General features: G+C 44.9%; 1 protein-coding gene across 1 annotated transcript in view; it reads right to left on the bottom strand.

Moving 5' to 3' along the window:
- The window catches only part of LOC122814351 (discoidin, CUB and LCCL domain-containing protein 1-like), a 1191124-nt gene that overhangs the window by 958588 nt on the left and 204948 nt on the right, over positions 1–27588 (bottom strand). The gene's annotated exons all lie outside the window — the stretch shown is intronic.

The following is a 27588-nucleotide window of genomic DNA, read 5'->3' as shown; positions in this document are numbered from 1 at the left end:
CTCTTCTGCTCTCCTTACATCTGCAATCTGCTTTTTGCTCCCATGCTTAGGTCATGCAAGACTCCCTGCTGGTGCAAGCCATGACATCACTAGTATGATTAGGATGAAGCAGTACACATGGCCCCTGTGCAACTGGGTTTGACATCCACCTGTGGACACAGCCCAATATACAAAGACACAAACTTGCCATACATACACAGGTAAATATCTCTGGACAGCCTCTCATCATATGGCTGCAAACACATAGGCACAAAAGGAAAGTAACAAGCATCCACCACACAAAGCTTTCTTACAGATCAATTGATGTGATAAGTACATCCATATTCAACTTCACAAGCCTTCTACGGTAGGCAACTGTAGGGAAGAATCCCAAGTAGTAAAAATTAAATACATCACAACACACACACACACACACACACACACACACACACACACACACACACACACACACACACACACACACACACACACAAAAGAAATACTTCCTGGGAACCAAAGCTAGGAAAAGGCTGAAAGATAAAAGCAGGCATAAAAGACAAGAGTCTTAAAGCACCAAAGTGCCAAAAAGAGTCCTGACGTCTGGAATTCTGATCCATGAAACAATACCTGTTGAAGATGCGAACAGACAGCCAAGTGCCAACAGCAAAAAAAAAAAGTTCTCAATGCAATCATTTCTGTAGCAAACATTACAAGTATCCTTTGAGAGCAGTATTTTCAAATATGTGAGGGGGTTTGCCATCAAGCGGATGAATCCACTTAGAAAGGATTTGCTTAACCACTGGAAACCCCTGGAGGTGCACTGATAAGTCAGCAAATAAAACACGGACATCGATGTATCATAACCTCCTCTCTAGGGAAACCACACACCACCTGACGTGCAACTTACTGTAACTATTTCCATTATTTTAAAACATACATCATATAGTCTACATCCCCAGTGCAATTGTCAAATATATGCATATGGTATGCAATCTGTACTGCAGAATGCACTACATCACACTGATTACTTAACCTTAACTCAATCCTAGGCATGACATGGGTTATACTCTCATCTAAAAATACTTCTATACACATTCAAATAGACATTTTAATAAATGCAAATTCAGGTCACAGTATTTCACTCAAACTATTCATTTATGTGTTTGGTATACTGAAAGGTATTCTACATCCGATGGTATTTAACAAAGCCTAACTTCTCTTTTGGGACAGTCTTACTGCATGACAGAACTGAAGAATAGACAACAGGATCATCTCTGTAATTTCAGGCTGTCATGGTTCTTTTAATCTCCATTTTCTACAACATGACTGATTGTGAAACATTGGTTGCTTTTCTTCTTGAAGCTGTCTGTCATACAAATGTGTACAATTCCTCCTATACAGTTTTCAATCTTTCATAGGAACAAATGATCCTGTTGAAGTTGTTTTAGCAACTACTTCAGACTTAGGCTGTAAGTTTTCCCATAGTTTCTGCATTCTTACTTCATCAACAACCTGTATTACTTGGTAGTTTTATGCAGTCTCCAACACAGTATTTTTGTCTGCTGATTTTTTCCACCATTTCCTTTACTCCATATTGCTTTTTAGCCATTGCACATCATCAGATAAAAAAGAAGTTATGTACTCACCATAATGTTCCATGTTTGTTGTCCGTAATCTCGCCTTCATTCTTGATGGCTGGGTTCGGAACCAAGCATTGGTTCCGACTCGGTTGCATACTAATGCTTGAGAGTTTTCACTGCGTCGAGGCTACATCCTATTCCAAGATGCCTAGTGATTGTTACCCAGATCTCATTTGAGAGAAACTAATCACTAGACTATGCAACCCAAAACAACAACTACAACAGATCCTCTGCCTATAATTCCTAAGGCATGAAGGGAATCAGGAAATTTACGGCCAATTTCAGAAAATTCCTCTCGATCTTTAAGGAAGGGGGAAGGAGGGGTGGGATGCAAGAATGAAGGCAAGATTATGAACAACAAACATGGAACATTATGGTGAGTACATAACTTCTTTATGTTATGTTATCCTATCTCGCCTTCATTTTGATGGTTGGGGCAGCGTCCCCAGCACCTTCTTTCTATGGTGGCTCAAGGGAATAAACTCTTCAGAAAGGATGCCCTGTTCCGAGAGGCCACATCTACTTTGTAATGAGTGATAAAGGTATGAGGGTTAACCCATGTAGCTGCAGCACAAATTGAATCCAAAGGGAGCCTAGCTTGTAAAGCAGTGGAAGTTGACATAGCTTTTCCCGGCAACTCTTTATTCTGAGAGTTACAGACATAAGTAATGGTGTCTGTAAGCCATTTTAATAAGGTGACTTTTGAAACTGAAGCTCCTATTCTGTTTTTTGAGAATGAAACAAACAGTTAGTCAGATTTTCTAAATTCCTTTGTCCTATGTAGGTAAAAACTTAACTATCTATGTACATCCAGTTGGTGAAGCTTGTATTCTGCCTTGTTGCCATGACTGGGGAAAAATACGGTTAGCTCAATCGACTGATTTAAGTTGGCCTCAGAACAGACTTTTGGCAGAAAAGAAGGATTTGTCCTGAGAGAGACTGTCTTTGTGGAAAATGAGATAGGGCGGACGGATAGACAGAGCTTGCAGTTCTGAAATCCTCCTAGCGGAAGTAATGGCGGTTAAAAAGATGGTCTTCCAAGACAAGAACTTTAGTGGGCAAGAGGAGGCTGGTTCGAATGGAGAGAGAATTAAAGAAGGCAACACCAAATTGAGGTCCCAAGGAGGTGGTGGTTCTCTTATGGGAGGTCTTAAAAGGAATGTACCCCTTAAAAAGGCTTTGCATAATCTGTGGGACATTATATTGGATCCCATGTCTCCTATGTGGTAGTTTGATATGGCTGCTAGTTGTACTCGTACCGTGGCAGCCGCTGCACCCCGATTTAAGGTTTTTGTTGAAAATTTCAGGATTGCAGATATAGGGGCTCTAAAGTGGTCTATATAGTTTCTGTCAGCCCAACAAGAAAATCTCTTCCAATTACTTGCATAAAGTTTTTTAATTGTATTTTTGTGCAATGAAGTCAGAATGCGTCACACTGCCGGGCATAGTTCTGGAAGCCTGGCTAAGATGGGAAGTAGACTAACCAAGCTGTCAGCTTGAGGCTTTGAATAGAGGGGTGTAGCGTTCTTGACTGATGAGTCAGAAGATCCAGCACTGGGTCCAGGATCCAAGCCTCCTCCTGAAGATGGGGCCATAGAAAGGGGAACGATATCTGACGAGGCCAGTAAGAAGCAATGAGAATTAGCCTGCGACTCAATGACTTTGCTTTCTGGAGAACCTTGGGCAGTAATGAAAACTGGGTAAACCGTACAGAAGTCCCCGGGGCCAATTGTGAACAAGTGCATCCCTTGGTAGGGGGAATTAGGGCAAAGTAGCTGCTGCGTTTGAGTTGATGGATGTGGCAAAGAGGTCACAGCAAGGCTGGCCCCACTTGTGAAAAATTTGGTTCGCAATTTCCTGATTCAAGAACCACTCATGAGGCATAAAAATTGCCCTACTTAATCTGTCTGCTATCAAGTTGGATTTCCCCGGGATGTGCACTGCAATCAGAAAACACAGAAGAAATTGCCCATTGCCATACTCTCTGAGCCTCTCGACAGAAGGGGTAGGATCCGTTTCCGCCTTGTTTGTTGATGTACCACACCACGGACATATTGTCTGTATTGCAATCGTACCTGTTGGAAGAGAGCTCTGGAATGCTTGCAATACCAGAAGCACCTCCCTCATCTCTAGGACACTGATGTGTAATTGGTATCCGTGTTCCTGCCAAGTCCCTTGGACAGTCTGTCAAAGATAATCCCCGCCCACCCTACCTTGGAAGCGTCCATGGTCACTGTAGCTACAGGGTGGGAGAGAACAAATGGTCTGCCTATTGTTACCTGTGTGGACTGAAGCCACCATCATAGGTCCCTCTTGCAAGTGTTTGTACTGAGAATCTTGTGTGACATGGGGAACTCCTGCATGGACCACTGAGCAAAAAGTAGCCACTGTATTCTCACGTGTAGACATGCCGGTGAGACTAATGTTATTGCAGCTGAGATTGAACCCAGAACCTTGAGGACAAATTTTGCCTGTACTTTTTCCTTCATGAACAATATTGACACCTGATGGCATAACATTTGAAGTCTTTCATGAGACAGTTTTGCAACCATATTTTTTGTGTTTAAGTCTGCCCCTATAAAGGTAATATGCTGTGACAGCAACAAGGCAGATTATTTGAGATTTATGGTAATCCCCAGCTCTGAGCAGAGAAGAATGGTGGAGTCTCTTGCCCTGGTTAGTAGATGGTCATTGGAGGTGGTCAGGAGCCAGTCGTCTATGTATGGAAACACCCGGAATCCTAGATGCCTCAGGTGAGCCGTAACTACCGCCATGCATTTGGAAAACACTCTGAGGGCTGTAGTGAGACCAAAGGGCACAGCTCTGAACTGGTAATGACTGGCTCCCAGCCGGAAGCATAAATATCTTCTGGATTGCCTGTCCATCTTTATAAGGTAGCACGCATCCTGAAGATCTACGGAGCACATCCAATTGTCTTGTCCCAGAAAAGGGAGTATAGACTGCAGTGTCACCATCCGGAACTTTGTTTTCTTTACAGACTTGTTCAGTCTGCTGAGATCCAGAATTGGTCTCCAGTCCCCTGTCTTTTCTGGAGCTAAAAAGAACCTTGAGTAAATTCCGAATCCAATTTGGTCTGCAGGGACTTCTTGGATGGCTAACATTCTTAGCAACCTTTGAATTCCTAGGGTTGCTTGATCCCTTTGACCAGGTAGTATGTCTGGGATAGACTTTGGTGGAAGGCAGAAAGGAATGCTGTATCCCCTGGATATGATCAACCGTACCCATTTGCCTTGAGTGATGTCCAGTCAGGCATTTGGGTACAGTGATAATACCCCCCCCCCCCCCGACTGCCTCCAGAGGTGGACAGGTGGGCCTCCTTTCAGGAGTACTGAAAGGGCCTACCAGAGAACGTATCTCTGTCACCCTGATTCTGCGGACCCCCTCTGCCACGGGGGCAGCATCTTGCATTATTTCCCCCTCTGCCCCTGGGGGAAAATTCACCACGAGCATCCGGCAAAGCTCCTTTGGATTTCCAGAACCACATTTTCCATTCTTCTGACCTTTGGGATAAGGTCTGGTAGGGGCAGAGAAACACACTCCCACGGCAGATAGAGTTTTGCCATCATGTTCTCTCCTGGTAAGAGTCTCTCACTTTTGCCCCGAACAAAGATGAGCCATCAAAAGGGGCGTCAATAAAGGAAGACTTAAAGGGTGCAGCAAACTCAAAAAGACGCATCTAGGAATGCATCCTCAGAGCTATTCCTGTGCCTGCTGCCCTGCTCACTCCATTGGCCGCATAAGTGAGCCGCATGGAGGAGTTTTTTTATTGAGGTTAAGGTCACAAGCTGAGAGATTATCTTGTCAGGTAACCCCCTCCCAGTTGTAGCACCTTGGAGGGTATCTCCTAGCTCCTTGAGGAGATCCCTCTGAAGACGAGGGAAGTGGGATAAATAATTCAGCAACCTAAGGGTACAGGCTGCTGAAGAGAACATACACTTCCCATATTTGTCCATCATTCAAGACTCATTCGGCGGGTGGACAGATGACGTTTCGGCTAGTTCCTTTTTGGTGGCCACCGCCCCCACCATAGCATCGACTGGGACACCTTTAGTTAGAAACTGTTTGTCCTCCAGGGCTGTAATAAACTTGTTGGGCCTCCTCTGAACTGGTTCCACCAACTCTGGGGAGCCCAACACCTTTCGACTGACTACACCCAGGAGCTGGTTGAAAGGCGGAGACACCCAAGAGGCGGAGGGTCAAGAATCAAATATCTCAAAGTATACAGACTCATCTTCAGAAGGGGAGAGGGGTCTTCCAGCCCTCTATTTCAGGGTCTCTAGGATGTCTGAAAAGAAGACATCCTCAGAGGGTGACCATGGGGACCATTTTGAATCCAAGCCAGTATCCGATGTGACAGACTCCAGGGAGTCTATGTGTTTCCTCTTACAGGTTCTCTTCTGAGGGACCTCCTGACAGGGATGCTCCGGAGAGGTTTCAGAAGAGAGGGTCTCACCCACTGGGGCGTCCCGGGGCATTTGTTCTCTACACTGGGGTTGGAGGGAATGTGTAGAGGTCGACACTGGCCCTTTTGGGGGAAGAGTCGCTTGCGCCAAGGTTGAAGCAGTCTTTGAGGAAAGCACACTCATCACCTCGAAAGCACCACAATCCTGGGCAGAGAGCCTCTGGCTCAGAGGAACAGGAAGACCTCCCCCGCGCCAAGGAAGATGGCAAAGAGGATGATGTGGGTGCAGAATTCACCTGCGCAGAAGCTCCAAGTGGGAGAGTTGGGTTCAGTCCAGCTCCCTCTCCCCCAGAACAGACAAGGGAGTCTCAGCCCCCAGATCCCTTGATGGACAACATCTATGGGACTCCTTAATAACGTCTAACACTTGTTTGCTGAGGGCTGAAGTGTTATCTGCCTTTGTGGAATCAACCATGTGGTTTTCTTGAGTGGTGCCAGGCCTGGGTGTAGTACCTTCCCTCTCTGTTGTGTGAAAAGGTCTGTGGTGGGTGGGTAGGGAAATAGGAGGGTGCATGCTCAGACTGAGAAGCATGGGGTACCACTACTGCCTTGGCCAGTCTGGGGATAGTCCTTCCTCTCTGATCTTGAGGAGCACCCTGGGTACCGGAGGTAGAGGGGGGAAAGCATACACAAACAGGCTGCCCCAGTGGAAGGAGAGGGCGTCCACCCTTGAGCAGAATTTGGTCAGTTGGCAGGTCTGGTAGCTTGCAAAAAGGTCTATGTCTGGTTTTCCCCAGATTTGACTGATCTTTAGGAAGGTCTCCCTGTGCAACTGCCACTCGTGGGGATCCAAGAGTTGTCTGCTTAGAGTGTTTAGATTCCCTGGAAGGTATTGTGCTATCAGATGCAGTCCCAGATTTGAGGTGGGCTGCCAGATGTTCATAGCTAAGTGACAAAGGTGGTAAGAATGGATGTCCCTTTGCTTGTTGATGTACCACATGACAGTAGTGTTGTCTGTCCTAATTAAGAGGACTCCTGGTGACAGATGTTCTTGGAAGATTAGGACTGCTCTGTGTACTGCTAACATTTCATTCAGGTTGATATGGAGACCCTGAACCTCCTGTTCCCAAAAGGCCCGAGCTCGCAGTGTTCCTTTGCAAGCTCCCCAGGCGTCTGTGGTTATGGTTTCATCATGTGGCTGAAGGACAAAGGGAAGGCCCTTGTTCAGAGTGCAAGCCTCAGCCCATCATATGAACTCCTTCCTTAGACAAGGAATCAGGGGGAGCTGGTGTTCCAGTGACTGGGAGTGTTGGCACCAGAGGTTCCTTGGGTACCATTGCAATTTTCTCATGTGCAACCTGGCAAAGGGTATCAGCAGAATGCAGGAGGCCATGTATCCCAGGGCTTGCAGGATTTTTCTGGCAGTGAGGTGGGTTTTGTGTGCCAGCTGGGTGAAGCAAGACGGTAGAAAGGCCTGTTTCTGTGGGGGAGGAAGGCCATTTGTGCTGAGGTGTCTAGAAGGGTGCCCAGGAAGGTTATCCTTTGTGTGGGCTGTAGATGGGACTTCTCCAGGTTGATGGTGAATCCCAGTGAGATTAGTAGGGTCTGCACAAAGAGAGGTCCTACAGTAGATTTTCATTGTTTTCTGCTTGTATGAGGCAATCATCGAGATATGGATACATGTGTATGTCCTTCTGTCTGCAAAATGCAATGACTGGAGCCTGGCACTTGATACAGACTATGGGAGCAGTGGATAAGCCAAAGGGCAGAGCAGAAAACTGAAAGTGTTGGGACCCTGCTCTGAACCTTAGGTAACTCCTGCAGGACTGTAGAGATATGCAGGCAGGCATCCTTCAGATCTAGGGTCACTAAACAGGCTTGTGAAGGAACATGGGTAGTAGTTTTTGCAGAATCAGCATCTTGAATTTTGGAACCAGTTGGGACAGATTCAGAGTGGAGAGGTCCACCAGGTGCAGTCTTTTCTGGGAACCAGGAACAGTCTTGAATAAAATCCTTTTCCAGTCTGTTCCTTTGGTACAGGTTCTACAGCACCCTGGGCATAAAGCTTTCTGATCTAACCAATAGCTTCTGACCTCTGATTTACAGGGACATCTGGGCAACCTGACCTTTTTATTTTTTCTTTGAAATAGAACCTGTACCCGCTGGCAATAATTTTCAGGACCCATAGATCTGAGGTGATGGCCTGCCAGTTTCCTAGGAAGAGGGAAAGTCTTCCTCCTAGCCTGTCTGGTGACGTGAGGGCAGAGGGGAGGGAAAAGGAGTAATTGAGAGTCCTTGGAGAAGGGGGTTAGTTTAGAACTCCCTTGCCTAGGAGCAGCAGTTGACCACTGGCCTGGGTCTTTGCTGACTATGGGGCTGATGCCTAGGGGTCCTGTCTCTGCATCCCTTTCTCTGGACTGGTTTGGTCTGAGAGGGAAAGGACCAGTGTTTAGTGGGGAAGTTTCTGCTTAACCTAGGAGGATGCACCAGTAAGAAGTCCTTGACAGTTTGCATGGACTTGGCTTTGTCCTCATTTTCTTAATGACCTCTTTTGCTTTAGGTCCAAACAACTGGTCTTTACCTAAAGGGGCATCCAGCAGTTTGGATTTTACCTGGTCATGCAAAGGCTACTCCCTTAATCAGGCATGCCTTCTGATTACTAAGCCTGTGACTGCAGCCCTGGTAGAAGCTTCTAAGGCATGAAAACCGCAAAGCAAGGAGTGTTTGGCTGCCCGAGAACTACACTGTATGTGGTCTGTTAATTCTCTGATAGTACTACTGTCAGGAATGGAAGACAACTTCTGTTTAATCAGTTCAAGGACATTCTGCTGGAATTTCAGCATAGGAAATTGACAATTTAAGGCTCTTACAGCTAAAGTGGCTGAAGTGTATACCTTTTTTCCCATTCTGTCTAAAGCTCTGCTTTCTTTGTCAGATGAGATGGATTTTTTAGATGAGCTTGCCCTAGCTACCTTAGGGCCTTGAGTAATGACTTCAGGATCTGCAGCAGGGTTTTTAAAAAAATATTTGTGGGTGTCTTGCACCCTGTAATCTGTCTGGATTCCTGGGTGCTAGGGGGAGAGAATCTGGTGAAAGGGCAGATTCTAGAAAAACATCCTCCACTACATCCAGGATTAGCGGAATGGCCAAAGGTTTATGCTGAGGCAGGTCAAGGAAAGTACAGTTGTGTACACTTACCATAAATGTAGATGTTAGAGTGTATTCACTGTTGCAGTCATCACATTTGGGTTATCCTGCCAGGGGTAGCCCTCAGCCCGAATACCAGAGGCTTAGTATTTCTGAGTCGGTTGCTGTCGCTCCAGGACTGACGTTAGGTCATCAGTGGTACAAAACCAGGCAGCCGATGCCATCAGCAGTTTTTCTTGCCCTGTCAGGAGCCCCCCAAATATGGACATAGGTTATGGTGGAAGACCACCACCAGTAGAAAGTAAATACCAATAAACCCCTGTAAGAAGAGAGGAAGAGAACAACAAGGGAAATGGAGGGAGGGAAACCAGGACTGCAACAGTGAATATACTTGAACATCTACATTTATGGTAAGTGTACACAACAGTGCTATGTTCTTCGTGTTTCACTGTTGCAGTCATCACATTTGGGTTTATTCCCAAAGCTGAAGAAAAGGGTAGAGGCAGTCAAGAAGACTGTGGGCTGGCTAGGATGCCCTGCAAGACGGCGGTGGCAAAGCCTGCCCTGGATTTGGAGAAGACAGGCAGGTGGTAATGCTTGGTGAAGGTATGAACAAATGCCCATGTTGCAGCCTCCAGGATGTCCCTGGTAGGGACCCATCTGAGAAATGCTGCAGAGGTGGAGATTGCTCTGGTGGAATGTGTCCTGACCCCCCTTTGAGGGTGCTTTCCCCTACTGTCTGTTTCAGAAATGGATGCAGTGTGCTATCCATTTGGAGATTGTTTGGATATGGCCTTACCCTCTGCCACTGCTGCGAAGCTGACTAGCAATTGATCAGTTTTTCTGAAAGCTTTTGTCCTGTCCAGATAGAAGCTGAGCTGTCTGTGCACATCTAGAGAGAGTGCAGAATCTTTTCACCCTTGTTTTGTGGGTTAGGGAAAAAGGTGGGCAAATGTATGGCTTGACTGAGAGCCACACTGGACACCACTTTAGGCATGAAAGATGGGTTAGTCCTGAGTGAGACTATCAGCATGGAAAATGATGAAGGGCTCTACAACCATGAGTGCTTGTAGCTCTGATAGTCTTCTAGCTGAAGTGATGGCCAGAAGCAAGGCTGTTTTCCAAGAGAGAAATTTCAACTCTGCTGAAGCTGCAGGTTCAAAGGGGGGGTAGGGTGAGCTTTTCAACACAAAGTTAAGGTTCCAAGCTGGGGTAGGAGCTCTTCTGGGTGGCCTTAAGTTGTTAGCGCCTCTTAGGAACTGTTTGATGAGAGGGTGTGAGAAGAGAGGCGGCTCTGTGCTGTAATGAGCAGAGAGGGCAGAGGCATGGATTTTAATAGAAGAGAAGGATAGACCCCTGTGTAGTAAGTATGCCAGGTAATCCAGGATGAGAGGTAGAAAAGGCTGTGCCGTTCGGCTCCCTTAGCCTGGATCCAGGTGCAAAACCTTTTCCACTTGTCAGCATAGGATTTCCTAGTACTGGGGCATCTGGCCTCATGTATAATACCTAGGACTTGTTTCCTTAAGCTGGCAGCTTGAGGGTGGTCAGGAAATGAGCCAGGCTGCCAGGTTGAGGGTCTGCAATTGGAGATGCATGAATTCTCCATTCCCCTGGGTCAGGAGTGTGGGGATCTGAGGTAGGTACCATGGTGGAAGGGGTGACTGGCTGCACAGCAGTGGGTACCAGTGCTGGCATGGCCAGTCTGGGGCAATCAGGATTGCCCTCGGTTTTTCCTCACTTACTTTGAGCAGTTACCCTTGATACGAGTGGTAGAGGGGGAAATGCATAGACCGAGAGGTTTACCCACTGGAAAGATAGAGCATCCACTTTCCAGGCCTTGTTGTGAGGTTCCCTGGTGCAGAATTTTCTGAGATGACTGGAGTGGGAGGCAAACAGGTCGACCTTCGGGGTGCTCCATTTCTGGGTTACATGGGTGAAGGTTCTGTGGTCTAGCTGCCACTTGTGTGGGTCTAGCAGGTTTCTGCTCAAGTTGTCTGCCATAGAGTTTAGAGAGCCTGGCAGGATTTGTGCTAGCAGGTGTAGTTGCATGGCAGAGGCTGTGCGCCAAAGGGTCACAGTGAGCCTGCAGAGAGGATAAGAGGGAGTCCCTCCCTGCTTGTTGATATACCACATTACTGTGGAGTTGTCTGTCTTGATCAGTAGAGGCCCTGGGGAGAGAAGGGGTCTGAAGGCTGTCAGGGCAGGCTGAACAGCTAACATCTCTTCTTGGCTGATGTGCAGGTGTATTTGATTTGGGATCCAGTGGCCCTGAATGCACCTGCCCTCCAGGTGTGCACCCCAGGCATAGTCTGATGAGTCTGTGGTGAGGGTCTGGGCGGCATGGGGATGTGAGAAGGGAAGACCCTTGTTGTGGTTGCAAGCTGCTGCCCACCAAAGAAAATCTTTCCTTAGACAAGGTATCATTGGTATGAGACTTTCCAGGTCTTGAGATGACATTGTGATATGTACTGAGAGTAGGGAACAGGTTGAGGAGACCCTGGAGAGGTGGAGATATGCTCTAGAGAGGAGAGGAATGAAGGTCAGTAGGACTAAGACAGAATATATGTGTGTGAATGAGAGGGAGGACAGAGGAATGGTGAGGATGCAGGGAGTAGAGTTGGCAAAGGTGGATGAGTTTAAATACTTGGGATCAACAGTTCAGAGTAATGACGAGTGTGGAAAAGAGGTGAAAAAGAAAGTAGAGCCAGGGTGGAGTGGGTGGAGAAGAGTGTCAGGAGTGATTTGTGACAGACGAGTACCAGTAAGAGTGAAAGGGAAGGTCTACAAGAGGGTAGTTAGACCAGCTATGTTATATGGGTTGGAGACAGTGGCATTGACAAAAAGGCAGGAGTCAGAGCTGGATGTGGCAGAGTTAAAGATGTTAAGATTTGCACTGGGTGCGACGAGGGTAGACAGGATTAGGAATAAGTATATTAGAAGGTCAGCCCAGGTTGGATGGTTTGGAGACAAAGCCAGAGAGGCAAGATTGCATTGGTTTGGACAAGTGCTGAGGAGGGATGCTGGGTATATTGGGAAAAGGATGCTAAGGATGAAGCTGCCAGGTAAGAGGAAAAGAGGAAGGCCTAAGATAAGGTTTATGGATGTGGTGAGAGAGGACATGCAGGTGGTTGGTATGACAGAGCAAGCTGCAGATGACAGGAAGAAATGGAAACAGATGATCTGCTGTGATGACCCTTAATGGGAACAGCCGAAAGAAAAAGAAGAAAAAAAAGAAGAGAGTGTTGACACCACAGGCTTTTTTAGGTACCACTGTAGTTTCCTCATACGCAGTCTGGCATATGGAATGAGTAGGATGCAAGAAGCCATGAAACCTAGAGCTTGCAGGATTTTCCTTGCGGTTAACTGGGTTTTGGTGGCTAGTTGAGAGAAGTAGCCTGTTAGGTAGGCTTGTTTTTCTGGAGTAAGGAATGCCATCTGGGATGCCGTGTCCAGGCTTGCTCCCAGGAATACAATTTTTTGTGTGGGGACTAGTTCTGATTTATTTTCGTTGATAGTATACCCCAGGGGGGTCAGTATGTCCTTCACAAAAGTCAGGTGCTGTAACAGCTTTTCCTGTCTGCCTGAATCAGGTAATCGTCCAAGTATGGGTAAATTTGAATATTTCTTTGTCTGCAAAAAGCAATGGCGGGGGGTGGGGGTGGGGGGAGACAGGCATTTTATGAAAACTCTGGGAGCAGTGGATAAGCCAAAGGGAAGCACAGAGAACAAAGTGCATTTTGAATTCTGACTTCAACAGAAAGGTGTTTAGAATGGATAGATCGAGGATGGGGCACCATGTGCCCTCTTTTCTGGGTACCAAGAAGAGTCTGGAGTAGAAACCTTGGCCTATCTGTTCTGTAAGAACATGCTGTATTACCCTCATGAAGAGCAGGAAAAGGACTTGCCTTTTGGCCTCTGCCCACTGGTTTGGAGGAAGATATGGGAACCCTTTTGGGGTTGGTGGAGTATGGAAATAAAAATCTGTATCCCTGGGACACTATGTTGAGGACCCATCTGTTGATGGTAATAGTGGCCCAGTTGCTTGCGTGGAAGGAGAGTTTTCCTCCTAGGGGCACAAGCAGGTGGGCAGAGGTAAGGGGTGGAGGTGTCAAGTCATTGTGAGTTCTTACCATAAGGGGGTGGCTTTGCACTCAGTTTCTTAAGAGAAGGACCTCCACTGTTTAGATCTCTGCATTCCCTGGGGCTGCTGTCTGTGGGGTCTGCTTCCCCTGGGTCTGGGCTGAGCTGGCCTGGAGGGGGCAGGAAAGGATCAGTGCTTGGAGGGGCAATGCCTACTGAACCTCGGTGGCTGGACCTGTAAGAAGTCTTTAACTGTCTGCACAGATGTAGCTTTTTCTTCCATCTTTTTTAAGACCTCCTCTGCCTTGGTGCCAAATAAGTTGCCTTTGTTCAATGGTGCGTCTAATAACTTGGATTAGACATGGTCTGGCAAGGTCTGTTCCTTAAGCCAAGCATGCCTTCTAAGGACAGAACCAGTGACTGCTGCCCTGCAAGATGCTTCTATGGCATCAAAGCCACATTGCAAGGTGTGCTTAGTTACTTGACTTGCAGAATGCATAAGCTCTTGTAATTCTTTATTTTCTGCACAAGCAGGAAAGGAAGATATTTTTGTTTGAGTAATTCCATGGTATGCTGCTGATATTTCAGCATGTGGAAATGACAATTTAATGCTCTAATATAGCAGGAGTAGCAGAGGTGTATATGTTTTTACCTCATCTGTCTAAAGCTAGGGAATCCCTATCTGAGAGGGTGAGATTCTTAGCTGTAGTTGCTTTAATTCCTTTAGGTCCTTGAGAGATGACCTCTGGGTCAGCAGTAGGATTTTTGAAAAGAAATTTGAGAGAGTCAGGGACTCTGTAATACCGGTCAGGTTTCCTGGGAGCAGGAGGAAGGGTGTCAGGAGTCAAACTGGATTCCATAAAAGCATCATCCACAACATCCAGGACAGGAGGAATGGTCAGAGGTATGTGCTGTGGTAAATCTAAGAATTCCCCAAGTCCCTTTTTTGACTGAGGATAGTCCTGACATTCCCATTGGAAATGCTCCCTTAAATTATGAAGGGTTTCCCCAAATTAAAAATCCTTGAGTGGAGAGGCAGAAGGAATGCATTCCTCTGCATCAGAATCCTCATAAGTAGAGAGGGGTTGCATATCTTCATATTCAGATGCATCAGAGTAATTGGACTCCTGTTCATATAAAACTACTGGGGACAAGTCTCTTTCTTTTGGAAGGGGTAGCCTGGCTTCCCCTAATAAGCATAATAAGGTCTTCCGCCATTTTAAGCATTTGAGACTGAAGCAAGGAAGCAGGTGCCTGAGCTTGGGTAGTCGTTTTTTTTTTTTGGAGTAGTTCATACCCTGGGCCTTAGAAACTGAGTTATAGAAAGAACTGAAGATGCGAAAGAAGTCGGTCTGTGTAGAGTATCGGTAGTGCGAAGTACCTCCTCGGAAGCAGTTAGCTGCTCAGCAGCTCCGGACCCATCCAAGGTAGAGACATCCGCAGAATCCTTAGTCGAAGAGTCTCGCAGCATACCGGACTCCAAAAGGGTCTCGGTAGCGGCCTGCGAATCCACATAAGCAGGCATCAGGGGCTGCAAAAGCGCCTCACTGAGGACCAGAGAACTGACGACTAGCTTAGCGGAAGCATTGTTGGTAGTTCTGAACCTGTGCGGTCTGCCTTTATACTTAAATTTTTTTGGAAGATCGGTAGTCGGATGACTTACTGAAGCCATATCGGAATTTGAGGACAGAGTGAAAATATCTAGCTACAATAATGGCCCGATGACGTATAGTTCTGGCGTTGAACAAAGCACAAAAGCGATAATGGGGTACGTAGTGGTCTTTGCCTAAACAGGTGACGCAGTAAGAATGGAAGTCTCGGTGTGGTATTTGCTTTCCACAGTCAAGACAATTGTTAACTTTTTCTGACATCATTTAGAGCAAGAAAAAAGGATCCCCAACCGGTTACTTAGCTTTAGAAGACCTCAACTTTAATTTGGAAACGAAAACTCAGGTAGTGGCTGACTGCACTCATGCGAAATGCTTCTGCTTCGGGCTCCTCTGCAAGAAAGACTAATGTAATGGCATTGGCTGCCTGTTTTTATACCACTGATGACCTGACGTCAGTCCTGGAGTGAAAGCAACCAACGCAGAAATACTAAGCCTCTGGTATTCGGGGTGACTGAGGGCTACCCCTGGTAGGATAACACAAATGTGATGACGGCAACAGTAAAACACGAAGAACATCTCCCTCAGTCTCTTCTTAGACTGACGGTAATCTTGGGCCTCCCATTGAAAGTGTTCTCTGAGGGAATTTAAGGTTTCCCCAAAAGAAAGTCCTCAGGGGGGATGCAGATGGAACGGGGTCATCAGCATCAGAGTCCTCAAATGCTGCAAAGGGCTGGCCTTCCATGTCTGACTCCTCAAGGACATATTCTTCTGATTTCTGGTCAGTAAGGACCTCAGGGGAGGCGTCGCTTTTTATTTTTGTTGGGGTGAGAGGATGGGGCTGGCTTCACCTAAAAAGAGTCATCAAGTCTTCTGCCATTCTGAGCAGTTGCTGCGACTGAGAGGCAGGCTGGCTAGTTGTAGGTCGGTGACTGGGTCCTTGGGGAGGGACATTTTTGGGGGTAGTCTTAGGCTTGGACCTGAACAGGTGGGTAGTCCTATACACAGCAAGTTTAACCGGTGGCACTGTCAGTCGGAGTCTGGCTTCGGTAGTCGGAGGTGTCTCAGCAGAAGCCGGTGCCTGCAAAGTGTCTCTGGACCTGACCACGTGAGAATGAGGCAACACGCTGGCAGGGGGAGGTGGATCCGATGGTGTACCAGACTCTGAACGGGCCTCAGTAGAGGCCTGTGACGGTTCCTTGGCTGGCATCAGGGGCTGCAAAGGCGTCTCACTGAGTTCAGCTGTAGCACTGAGTTGAAAAATACCACACTTTTGACCTGAGTCGCCAGAGGGCCTAACTTTTAGAGGCCTATCTTTATCCTAGTCTTTCCTTTTTTCTAGGTAAGTCAGTAGCCGGTTGAGAGACTGGCACCACATTGCATTGAGAAAAAGACTCAATAAAATGCCTCGTTACCATTTCAGCTCTTCTTCTTATGGTTCTAGCATTAAACAGGGCACAGAACACCCGGGGACATCGTGGTCTGGGCCTAAACAAGTGACAGAGAGAATGGAAGTCTCGATGTGGGATCTGCTTTCCACAGCTGAGACAATTACTGACTTTCTCTGACATCAGTTAAAAGCAAGAAAATGTCCCCAATGGGGTACTTCGCTTCAGATGGTTTTCCTCACTCTGGCAACAGCCAACCGATGCACTCACAAAACTGCTTCTGCTTCAGGCTCCACAGCAAGAAAGACTGATGTAATGGCGTCGGCTGCCACCCTTTATAGCCCTGACAACCTGACGTCAGCCAGTCTCTGGACAGCTGACGCAGGGGGGGGGCCCTTTACTCTGGTATTCAGACCAGCAAAGCCAGCAGGGATAAGCCACAAGTGTTGACTGCAACAGTGAAATGCAAAGAACATCGAACAGGCCTCCTGACATCCCTTTTACCTCTGGAAGGAGAAGTTCAAGATTGTTTCCTGACAAAAGCAGTCTTAACTGGGTAGTTGATTTGGAATTTGGGAACTAATGACACAAAGATATGTTTTAAATCCTGCAACTCTATCTTTCGTCTGCAAGGACATGAACAAGGTAGCAGCTGCAGTACAAAAGGCATTTTCATCTAACAGTGCACCCATTAGCTCGGCCTTGTAGTCTTCAGGAAGAGGTTGGAGCCTTAACCAGAAGTATCTCTAATACAGAACCACACGCAGCAGCCCTGGCAGATGCTTCAGCAGCATTACAAATGCCTCTAATAGAGTGGCATACCACTTGGAAAGATGCCTCCAAAACAGAGGAAAGCTGAGACTTAACATCTGAATCTGGAAAATCAGAGAGAAACTGAGAGGCCTGAGAAAGAAGGCCAAAGCATATTCACATGGGTTTGACAGTTAATTGCCCTAAAGGCAAGAGTAGCTGAAGTCTACACTTTCTTTCCCCAGCCTTTCAATGGTTTTAGTCTCCTTGTCTGAAGGGAGAAGAGAAGTGGAAGGCATAAGTCTGAATGGCATATCAGTAGTTACAGAAACCACCACTGGGTCTGCAGCAGGACATTTATAAAGGAATTTGCAGTCCTCTGGAACTTTATAAAACTTATCTGGCCATCTGGGGACAGGAGATTAAGAGTCTGGACTCTTAGAAGCAGAAGTGAAAGCATCCAGAAAAGCGGGCAAACTGGTGGCACAGCAGAGGGAGAAGGTGAATCTATTTGGGGTAAATCATAGTATCTCCTCTACACATCAAGAAACATGTGATCAATCCCACTTGAAAAACTCCCTCATACGAGCAATAATCTCTCCAAAGAGGATGTCTTCACCAGGAGACTCCATTCCACTGGACTCCTTCAGGTGACGCATACTCCAAAGGGGAAGAAATATGGGCAGAGTACACCAAAGACTCCTCTGCCGAGGAATCCTCATCCTCAGATAAAATTTGCTCCCTAAACATTTTCTGAGGGGAAGCAGAGGGTGAGCTTTGAAAGGGAAACACCAGCGAGACGCTTTAAAGCCATAAAGGCATTAAATAATCCCTGTGTGAAGGCCTGTCAGTCAGGTGGAGGTTCCTGAGGAGCTGGTAGATGGTTTTTTTTTTTTTCTGTTTAAAGGCCACAGCAGCCTTATGGTATGTGAAGGGACCCGACACAGGCCTGCATTCTATAACGGTCATCGGCACTTCCTCCTGAACCAAGATCTGAGGAATACCTTGAGGGCCTTCCAATATAATAAGCCTAGGTTCCCCCCTGCTTCTCCGAAATGGACATCTTTAAAACCTCAGAGGACGTGCCAGTAGCCAACTCCCCGATGGCTTCCGCTCCAATTCCCAACAAGGAATCTGAGCCAAATTCCAAACAGGCCTCCGGGCCTTCAGTGGCCTCGAGAGGTATGTCCATAATGTGAGGTGCAGCCGAAGCTTCAGGCCTGAGCTTCTTGGCCTTGTTCGCAGGTTCAGAAGTGCCTCACATACCCTCCATAATGTCACGCTAACCTCTTAAGTCTTTGATTCTCCAGGAAAATATTAACAGAATGAAGGCAGCTATGTAGAGTTTTGAAAATAAATGCCGGACATACAGAGCAAGACTTATGGTTGTAATTAGGGCCTAAACAAAACAGATGCTGGTCATGACCATCTTTGTGGAATTTGTCTTCCACAACTGCACTTTGCTTTCCTGGATAACATAAAACCTCGTACATAAAAGCAATAGTAAAAGTACATTTTATATATATATATATATATATATATATATATATATACATATATATATATATATATATATATATATATATACATATACACATATACACACACACACACACACACACACACACACACATATATATACATACATATATGTATATATTAAAAACAAAAAAAACAATGGGGGCGCTTACCAACTCGGGCGAGCAGTCGAAGATGGAGTTCGAACTGGCAGCAGAGAAGTTCTAGGGATGGTACATGCAGACGTCGATTTTATGGCAGACGCCTGCCTTGGGCCTATTGTGCAACATCCCACGTACCTGGCAGTGGTAAAAGGCTTTTGTATACTGGCCAGACGTTGGGATCTTTTATGGCAGGGAATCCTTCATGTAATTAATACTGCAACATAGGAATAGAAGGACATTCACTGGTACTGTACAGTGGTGCAGCTGGAAAAGAAGCGTAGTTGCTTCCTCATCTATAATAAAGCTGCAAAAGACCAAGACCAAACCTCAGAAATTAGTGAACCGGACTAGTAAAAGTGTTCCGATAACAACCACTTTATTCACGAAATTCAAGTTCACAGTCTTAAAGCGTGCGAAATACTCATACACTTTTCGTCGCCTCCAAATATTGCAACTTCCTCAGAAGACAAAATACTGTTGTTAATGGTGCATTTAAATAGCAAATCCATAGGCAATTAAGGACTGGTTAATTGATTCTAAAAGCAATTTTTAACCATTTCTTGTCGCCCATATAGGTTACTTCTATTCCAGTCTATTTCATACAAATCCAGTACATGCCGCTATGAATTAGTAAACAATATTTACCAACATTAAACATAATCATAAATATAAATACATAATGAATAAAATTAAAAAATAAGAAATAAGGACTAAAGAAAAAAGTCTTTGAACAGTTTTTAACATTCAACTAACAAGGGGAATATTACCAAGGGGAAATATTAACAAGCTGTCAATGTCGTTGTAAAATTAATTTTAACAGCAACTTAAATCTAGTCATTCATATTAAGGTTCATTTAAACCATTAAATACTATCTTATTCAGTTCAACTACCTGTGCCATCTGATAGCAATATAAACTTAGTAATCCTATATATTTTTATTTATAACTATTTTTTAACTATTTTTAACTATTTTTAACTATTTTTAACTATTTTTAACTATTTTTAACTATTTTTAACTATTTTTAACTATTTTTAACTAAACAGCGCGAAGTGCAAACTATAACAAAACATATAAAATCTAGACATTATAGATATTAGTTTAAAATTACTTTAAAAGCATGGTATCCAAAATCTAATTAAGTAATACATACTACCTTTACAACAGAAATACCACTTATAAATTATTATACATTTAATGTATTTATGTTGTAGTATATAAAAACAAATCTAATAAATTTTACTTTATTTAACACAATATTTGTATTATAATGGTATATTCTAAGAAAAACTCAGAACCACATAGCTAAATACATAAATCAATAAATAAAAACTATGGTTATTAATTTATCAATAAAATATCAATAAAATAAAATATTACTTACTATGTTATTTTATTCTAGTTGGTTCTTTCATCAAATTGTAATATTTTAAGACTAATTTAGAATGGTCTAATTAGAATAATTAGTTTGTTAAAGTAGATTTTATTAATTTATTACAGTGAATTTAATTAAATTTTATTTAATATATAAAATTAATTAAACCATAAGCTAATACTTACACTTACTACTTACATTTACATATGTCTACCATTATTATCACCTTTCTAAATTTTTTAACCTTAAAATACATTTTATAGACATATTAATCATATTAACAGAATGAAGGCAGCTATGTAGAGTTTTGAGAATAAATGCCGGACATACAGAGCAAGACTTATGGTTGTAATTAGGGCCTAAACAAAACAGATGCTGGTCATGACCATCTTTGTGGAATTTGTCTTCCACAACTGCACTTTGCTTTCCTGGATAACATAAAACCTCGTACATAAAAGCAATAGTAAAAGTACATTTTATATATATATATATATATATATATATATATATATATATATATATATATACACACATATACACACACACACACACACACACACACACACACACACACACACATATATATACATACATATATGTATATATTAAAAACAAAAAAAACAATGGGGGCGCTTACCAACTCGGGCGAGCAGTCGAAGATGGAGTTCGAACTGGCAGCAGAGAAGTTCGAACTGGCAGCAGAGAAGTTCTAGGGATGGTACATGCAGACGTCGATTTTATGGCAGACGCCTGCCTTGGGCCTACTGTGCAACATCCCACGTACCTGGCAGTGGTAAAAGGCTTTTGTATACTGGCCAGACGTTGGGATCTTTTATGGCAGGGAATCCTTCATGTAATTAATACTGCAACATAGGAATAGAAGGACATTCACTGGTACTGTACAGTGGTGCAGCTGGAAAAGAAGCGTAGTTGCTTCCTCATCTATAATAAAGCTGGTTTGAAGCCTGCTAGAGGTCTGAGTGGTGCGAGTTAGAGATCCTTGCTTTAAAGCAAGTTGCACTGCACTTCACACTATCTTGAAACATTTTTCCCTAGAAATATGACAACTGGTTCTGGTGCTTAACCATATGCACTGATAATAGGCCTGGGGGGAGCTCATTGTGTATTTTAGGTAATCCATATCTTACTAGTCATCTTGATGATGTGCAACTATGCAGAACTTTTTTCATGGTCTGTATTTCACACATCAGAAAGTTTCATGCAAAAAAATCAATATATTGCTTGCATCTTTAAGTGCACCTATTTTATTATATAACTGTTGATAGTGGCAGCACACCTTGCATAGCTTATTAACACTACGTGTTCAAATGTTCCAAATTACTACTGCTCCATTTTTGTGTAATGAAAAGATAAAAAATTTAAAAAGCTCTGTCATCATGTTTGCATTTAACTGAAACCTTGTTAACTTATTGGTAAACATATAAATGAACTTACTATTTTACTAAAATGTCAAAGCATAGGTAGATAAAAATAAGCAGATATTATATTCTACATTTATCACGTAAACATAAAATATACAACAAATTTATTTTTGCAAAAAGAATATAATGCTCTTTGGCAGTATTTCCCCCAGGTAAATCCACATCTCCACTGCAGTTCATATAAGGAGGTTTAAGGTCTTAACTCACTGCACTACACCTGTAGGTAAATCCAGGGGTCGGCTCTAGGGGGCTATAGGACACTTCTACATTAACAATGTCCATAAGATTGTGCAATCCTCATAGAAATATCCCATCTTCTAATTAATTACAATGCATTACCAGCAGAAATCATCAGAAAGTATAGTCATGTACACTTACCATAAATGTTGATGTTCGAGTGTATTCACTGTTGCAGTCATCACTTGGGGGTTATCCCTGCTGGGTAGCCCTCAGCCGGGCCGAATACCAGAGTCAAGCTTTTCCCATGCACTGGCTGCTGTCACCTCTGGACTGACGTCAGGTTGTCAGTGGTATAAAGGAGAGCAGCCGGCACCATTACAACACTTTTTCTTGTCCTACCCTGCAGGAGCCCCTTTGAAGGAAATGTTTGAAAGAGACCCTGGTGGCCCAAGGCCACAAGAATGACAGTTAATCTCCAAAAAGATAAGATTAAGGGGGAAGGTAAATAGCACTGCAACAGTGAATACACTCAAACATCTACACTTATGGTAAGTGTACACAACTGTACTATGTTCTTTGTCTTTCACTACTGCAGTCATCACTTGTGGGAGGATTCCCAAAGCTGAGTTTGAGGAGGATGGAAGTATGAATTCCTAGGATTGAGCTAGTATGCATTGCAGGACTGCAGAGGTAAAGCCTGCCCCTGAGCCCTGGAGAACAGAGGCAGGTGGTAGTGTTTGGTAAAGGTGTGGACAGAGGTCCAAGTGACAGTTTCCAGGATGTCCCTGGTGAATACTCCTCTAAGGAAGGTAGTGGAAGTAGAGGCTGCCCTAGTGGAACGTGTTCTGATAGATTTAGGAGGAGCTTTCCCATGAAAGGTGTAGCAGAATTGTATGCAGTGAGATATCCATTTTGAAATGGTCTGCTTGGAGATGGGCTTCCCCTCTTTCCCTGGGGTGAAGCCAACCAACAATTGATCTGTCTTCCTATTGGACTTTGTTCTGTCCAGGTAGCATCTTAAATGTCTGTGCACATCCAGTGTGTGCAGAATTCTCTTCCCTTTATTCTGAGGGTTTGGAAAAAAAGTGGGGAGATGTATAGCCTGGTTTAGGATCACATCTGATATCTACCTTTGGCATGAAAGAGGGATTAGTCCTGAGAGACACCCTGTCTGCATGGAAGATAATGAAGGGTTCAGTGGCCATGACTGCTTGAAGTTCTGACACCCTTCTAGCTGAAGTAATACCCAAGAGGAAGGCAGTCTTCCGGGAAAGGTGTTTTAGGTCTGCTGATGCAGCTGGTTCGAATGGAGCCAAAATCAGCTTTTCTAAGACACAGTTCAGGTCCCAGGCTGGAGTGGGTGCCCTTCTAGGGGGCCTAATGTTAGATACACCTCTGAGGAATTGCTTAATCAAAGGGTATCAAAGGGTAAGAGAAGACAGGCTGTTCAGCATGAAAATGTGCTGAAATGACTGAGGGGTGGATTTTAATGGAGGAAAAGGAGAAGCCCTTGTTAAGTTACTCCACTAGGGACTCCAGAATAAGTGGGACGGACGGCTGGGAGCTGCTGTGACCTTTAGGTAGGCACTAGGAGTTGAATATTTTCCATTTCTCTGAGTAAGATTTCCTGGTGCTGGGCCTTCTGGCTTCTTTAATAACATCTAGGATCTGCTTGCTCCACTGTGAGTTATCCCCAGTCCCTGGGGGATGAGCTATACAGAAAGTTTGACAGTGTGCAGGTTTGGGTGCAGAATCTCCCCTCTGGCTTGTGTCAGGAGGTCTGCAGTTAAAAGGCAGGGGCCTGTAAGGCTCCTTGGTTAGGCTGAGCAGCAAGGGGTACCAATGTTGCCTGGGCCAAGCTGGTGCTATAAGGATGGCTTTTGGTCCTTCCTGCCTTACTTTGAGCAGTACCCTTGGGAGTAAGGGCAGGGGGGGGGTGCATAAATGAAAAGATTGGTCCATTTGAATGAGACAGCATCCCCTTTTCCAAGCCAGGAGGTGGAACTCTCTGGTGCAGAATTTGTGCAGCTGATTATTGTGCTGTGAGACGAAGAGATCCACCTCTGGTGTCCCCCAGGCCTGGGTGATTTGGAGGAATGACCCCTTTTGGAGTTTCCACTCATGGGGGTCTAAGTAGTTTCTGCTTAGATGATCTGCTAGGGTATTGTTTACTCCTGGGATGTACTGGGCTATCAGGTGTAGGCCCATGAAGGAGGCTGTCTACCAGAAGCTCATGTCTAGTCGGCAGAGACTGTAGGAGTGTGTCCCCCCCTGCTTGTTGATGTACCACACGACTGTGGTATTGTCTGTTTTTATAAGGAGGACTCCTGGTTTTAGGTGGTCTTGGAAGGATGTGATATCCTTGTGATCTGCCATCATTTCCTTTAGGTTGATGTGCCAGTGAAGGTGCCTGTGGTCCCAAGAGCCTTGGGTGCACCAGGTGTCTAAATGAGTGCCCTAAGCTAGGTCTGAGGCATCAGTGGTGACAGTCTGGCCTTCAGGAAGGTAGGTGAAGGAAGACCCTTGTTCTCAGTGTATGCCTCTGCCCACCAAAGAAACTCATTCCTTATGCATGGAATGAGGGGGAGAGTGGTCTCCACAGATTGAGAGTGTTGGCACCAAGGGTTCTTTAGGTACTACTGGAGTTTCATGTTCAGCCTGGCCAGGGGAATCATGAGAATGCAGGTTGACATGTAACCCAGTGCTTGCAGAATTTTCCTTGCTGTGAGGTTTTTTTTTTCCTGAGAGCTAGCTGGGAAAAGTAATTTGGAAGAAAGCACTGTTTTTCTGGTGAGAGGAAGGCATTTTGGGAGGTTGTGTCCAGGAGTGCACCCAAGAAGGTAATCTGCCTGGAGGGGTTTAGGTTTGATTTTTTTCCTGTTGATAGTGAACCCTACAGGGGTTCGTGTTGTTTGTACAAATAACAGGTCCTGTAGTAACTTCTCTGTTGCCTGCCTGGATTAGGCAGTCATCCAGATGAGAGTAAATCTGGATGTTTTGCTGTCTGCAGAAGTCAACCACTGGAGCCAGGCATTTTGTGAAAAACCTAGGAGCCGTAGATAAGCCAAAGGGTAGCACATAGAACTGAAAGTGTTGTGAACCTGCCCTGAAGCATAGGTATTTTCTGCAAGACACCCTTATGGGTATATGGAGGTAGGCATCCTTTAGGTCTAGGGTGGCTAGCCATGTACTTTTTCCCAGCACTGATAAAAGTTTTTGAAGAGTTAGCATTTTGAATTTTGGGACCTCTAGGAAGGTGTTTAGAGTGGACTGGTCGAGGATGGGTCATCAAATGCCTTCTTTTCTTGGCACTAGGAACAGTCTGGAGTAAAAACCTTTTCCTGCTTGCTCCTGTGGCACAGGCTCCACTGCCCTTTGAGCATGGAGTAGGTGTACCTGTTTTAATGCTTCTGCCCACTGATTTGGAGGTATATTTTGGTAATCTGTTGAAATTCAGACTAGTTAGAAAGTAAATTTGTAACCCTGAAAAATGATTTTTAATAGCCATTAGTCCTTTGCAACAGACATCCAACTGTATTTGTAAAGAGATAGCCTTCCTCCTAACCTACGATGGGAGGGGAAGTGGGAGTCATTGCACGTTCTTAGAGTAGGGAGTGGACTTAGAACTCCCTGCTGTGGGAGTGGTGGAGGGCCACCACTTAGTTCTTTGCTTGCCTTGGTTTTATGGTCTAACTGGTCTGTCCCTGGGAGTCCTCCCTTGAACCTGTCTATTGGGGCCTGGGAAAGTTTCTGCTGCATTTGGGAGGTTGAACTTGGAGAAAGTCTTTTACTGTTTGCATAGATTTAGCTTTATCTTCCATCTTTTTGATGACCTCCTCTGCTTTTGATCCTAACAAGCAGTCTTTATCCAGGGGGGCATCAAGTAGTTTTGATTTTACATAATCAGGCAGTGGCTGTTCTTTTAGCCATGCATGCCTCCTAATGACTAAACCTAACACAGTAGCCCTATTTGAGGCTTCTAGGGCATCGAATCCTCATTGCAGGGAGTGTTCAGCTACTTGAGAAGTAGAGTGCAGAAGGTCTGCCAACTCTTTGGTAGTATTAGTATTAGTGTCACGTAAAGATGAAATTTTTCGTTTTATACATTCCAAGGTGTGCTGTTGATATTTAAGCATATGGAACTGGCAGTCAAAAGCTCTAATAGCTAAGATTGTGGAGGTGTACACTTTCGTACCCCATCTGTCTAGAGCTCTAGAGTCCTTGTCAGAGGGATTTGGGTTTTTTGATGAGCTAGCCTTGGCCCCTTTGGGCCCCTGTGTGATGACCTCTGGGTCTGCTGCATGTTTTTTAAACAAGTACTTATGTGAATTAGGTACCCGGTAATACCGGTCAGGTTTTCTAGGAGCCGGGGGTAGGGCATCAGGGGTGACGCTAGATTCAACTAAAACATCATCCAAAACGTCCAGAATAGAAGGTATGGCCAAGGGTCTGTGCTGAGGAAGCTCTAGAAACCCTCAGTCTTTTCTTAGACTGACGGTAATCTTGGGCTTCACAGTGGTAATGCTCTCTGATAGTGTGCAGGGTTCCCCCAAATGAAAGCTCCTCAGGGCGGAGGCAGAAGGAGTAGATTTCCCTGCATCAGAATCCTCAAAGGAGGTGAGAGGTTGTTGTTCCTCATCCGAATCGAGGTAGTCTGAAAGTTCAGAATCTGTCTCTGTGTGAACTTCAGGGGAAGTACCCCTCTTTCTTTTAGAAGGAGTGGCATGGCTACTCCTGATGAAAGTGATGAGGTCCTCTGCCATTTTAAGTAACTGTATCCGAGGCGGAGTAAGATGGCTACTAGAGACTATTTTCTTTGGGGTGGTCTTGCTTTCAGACCTTCGTAAATCCATTTGTCGTTTGGATACAGTAGTCGGAGGTGAAGACATCGGTTTTTGCCTTGAATCAGTTGAGAAGAACCTCCTCAGAAGCCGGTGCCTGCATAGCAGTTCCAGACCCAACCAAAGCGGAGACAACCGAGGGATCTGATGATGAAGCATTCCCCGGCAGCATCCAGAAGGGTCTCAGTAGAGGCCTGTGAAGGAAATGAGTCGGGCATCAGGGGCTACAAATGCGCCTCACTGAATTCCTGAGAACTGACGACTTGCTTCTGGGACTGGTTGTCTGAAAGCTTAAGTTTGGTCTGTCCCATTCTTTATCTTTTTGTTTTTTGGGAATATCCACAGACTGCTGACTGAAGGATGCCATTTTGTAGTGCGAGGAACTACTACAGAAATGCCTGGTTACAAAACCAGCTCTACGGCGAATAGTCCTAGAATTGAAAGGTGCACAGAAATGACAATGGGGGACGTCGTGGTCTGGGCCTAGACAAGTAATGCACAAAGTATGAAGTCTCTGTGTGGTATTTGTTTTCCACAGCTGAGACAATTACTCACTTTTTTGGACTTCAGTTGGTGCAAGAAAAAGGTCCCCAACAGGGTACTTAGCTTTATTCATTTTCTGATTCAACTTCCACTCTGGCAACAACTGACCGGCACACACGCAAACTGCTTTTGCTTTGGGCTCCATGGCAAGAAAGACTGATGGAATGGTGCCCGCTGCTGTCCTTTATACCACTGATGACCTGAAGTCAGTCCAGAGGCGACAGCAGCCGGCGCAGGGGAAAAGCTTGACTCTGGTACTCGGCTGACTAAACGCTACCCAGCAGGGATAACTCACAAGTGATGACTGCAACAGTGAAACAAGAACAACATCGTGCCTCCACCCAATTGGAAACACACTTTTCAGGCAATTCAGTCTATCATAATGTAAAACAATTAAGAAAGGAGACAAGATGCACAACTATAAGCATGTGTCCTACATCCTTCACACCCTGGTAGACTGCACAGCTACAAATTTATCATCCACTTCTATGTTTCTTTATCCTTCCCAGACA

This window comes from Protopterus annectens, chromosome 1.part1 (genome assembly GCF_019279795.1).
Source record: "Protopterus annectens isolate FY-2018-M chromosome 1.part1, PAN1.0, whole genome shotgun sequence".
Lineage (NCBI taxonomy): Eukaryota > Metazoa > Chordata > Ceratodontiformes > Protopteridae > Protopterus > Protopterus annectens.
This window is presented reverse-complemented; position numbering and strand designations above follow the sequence as displayed.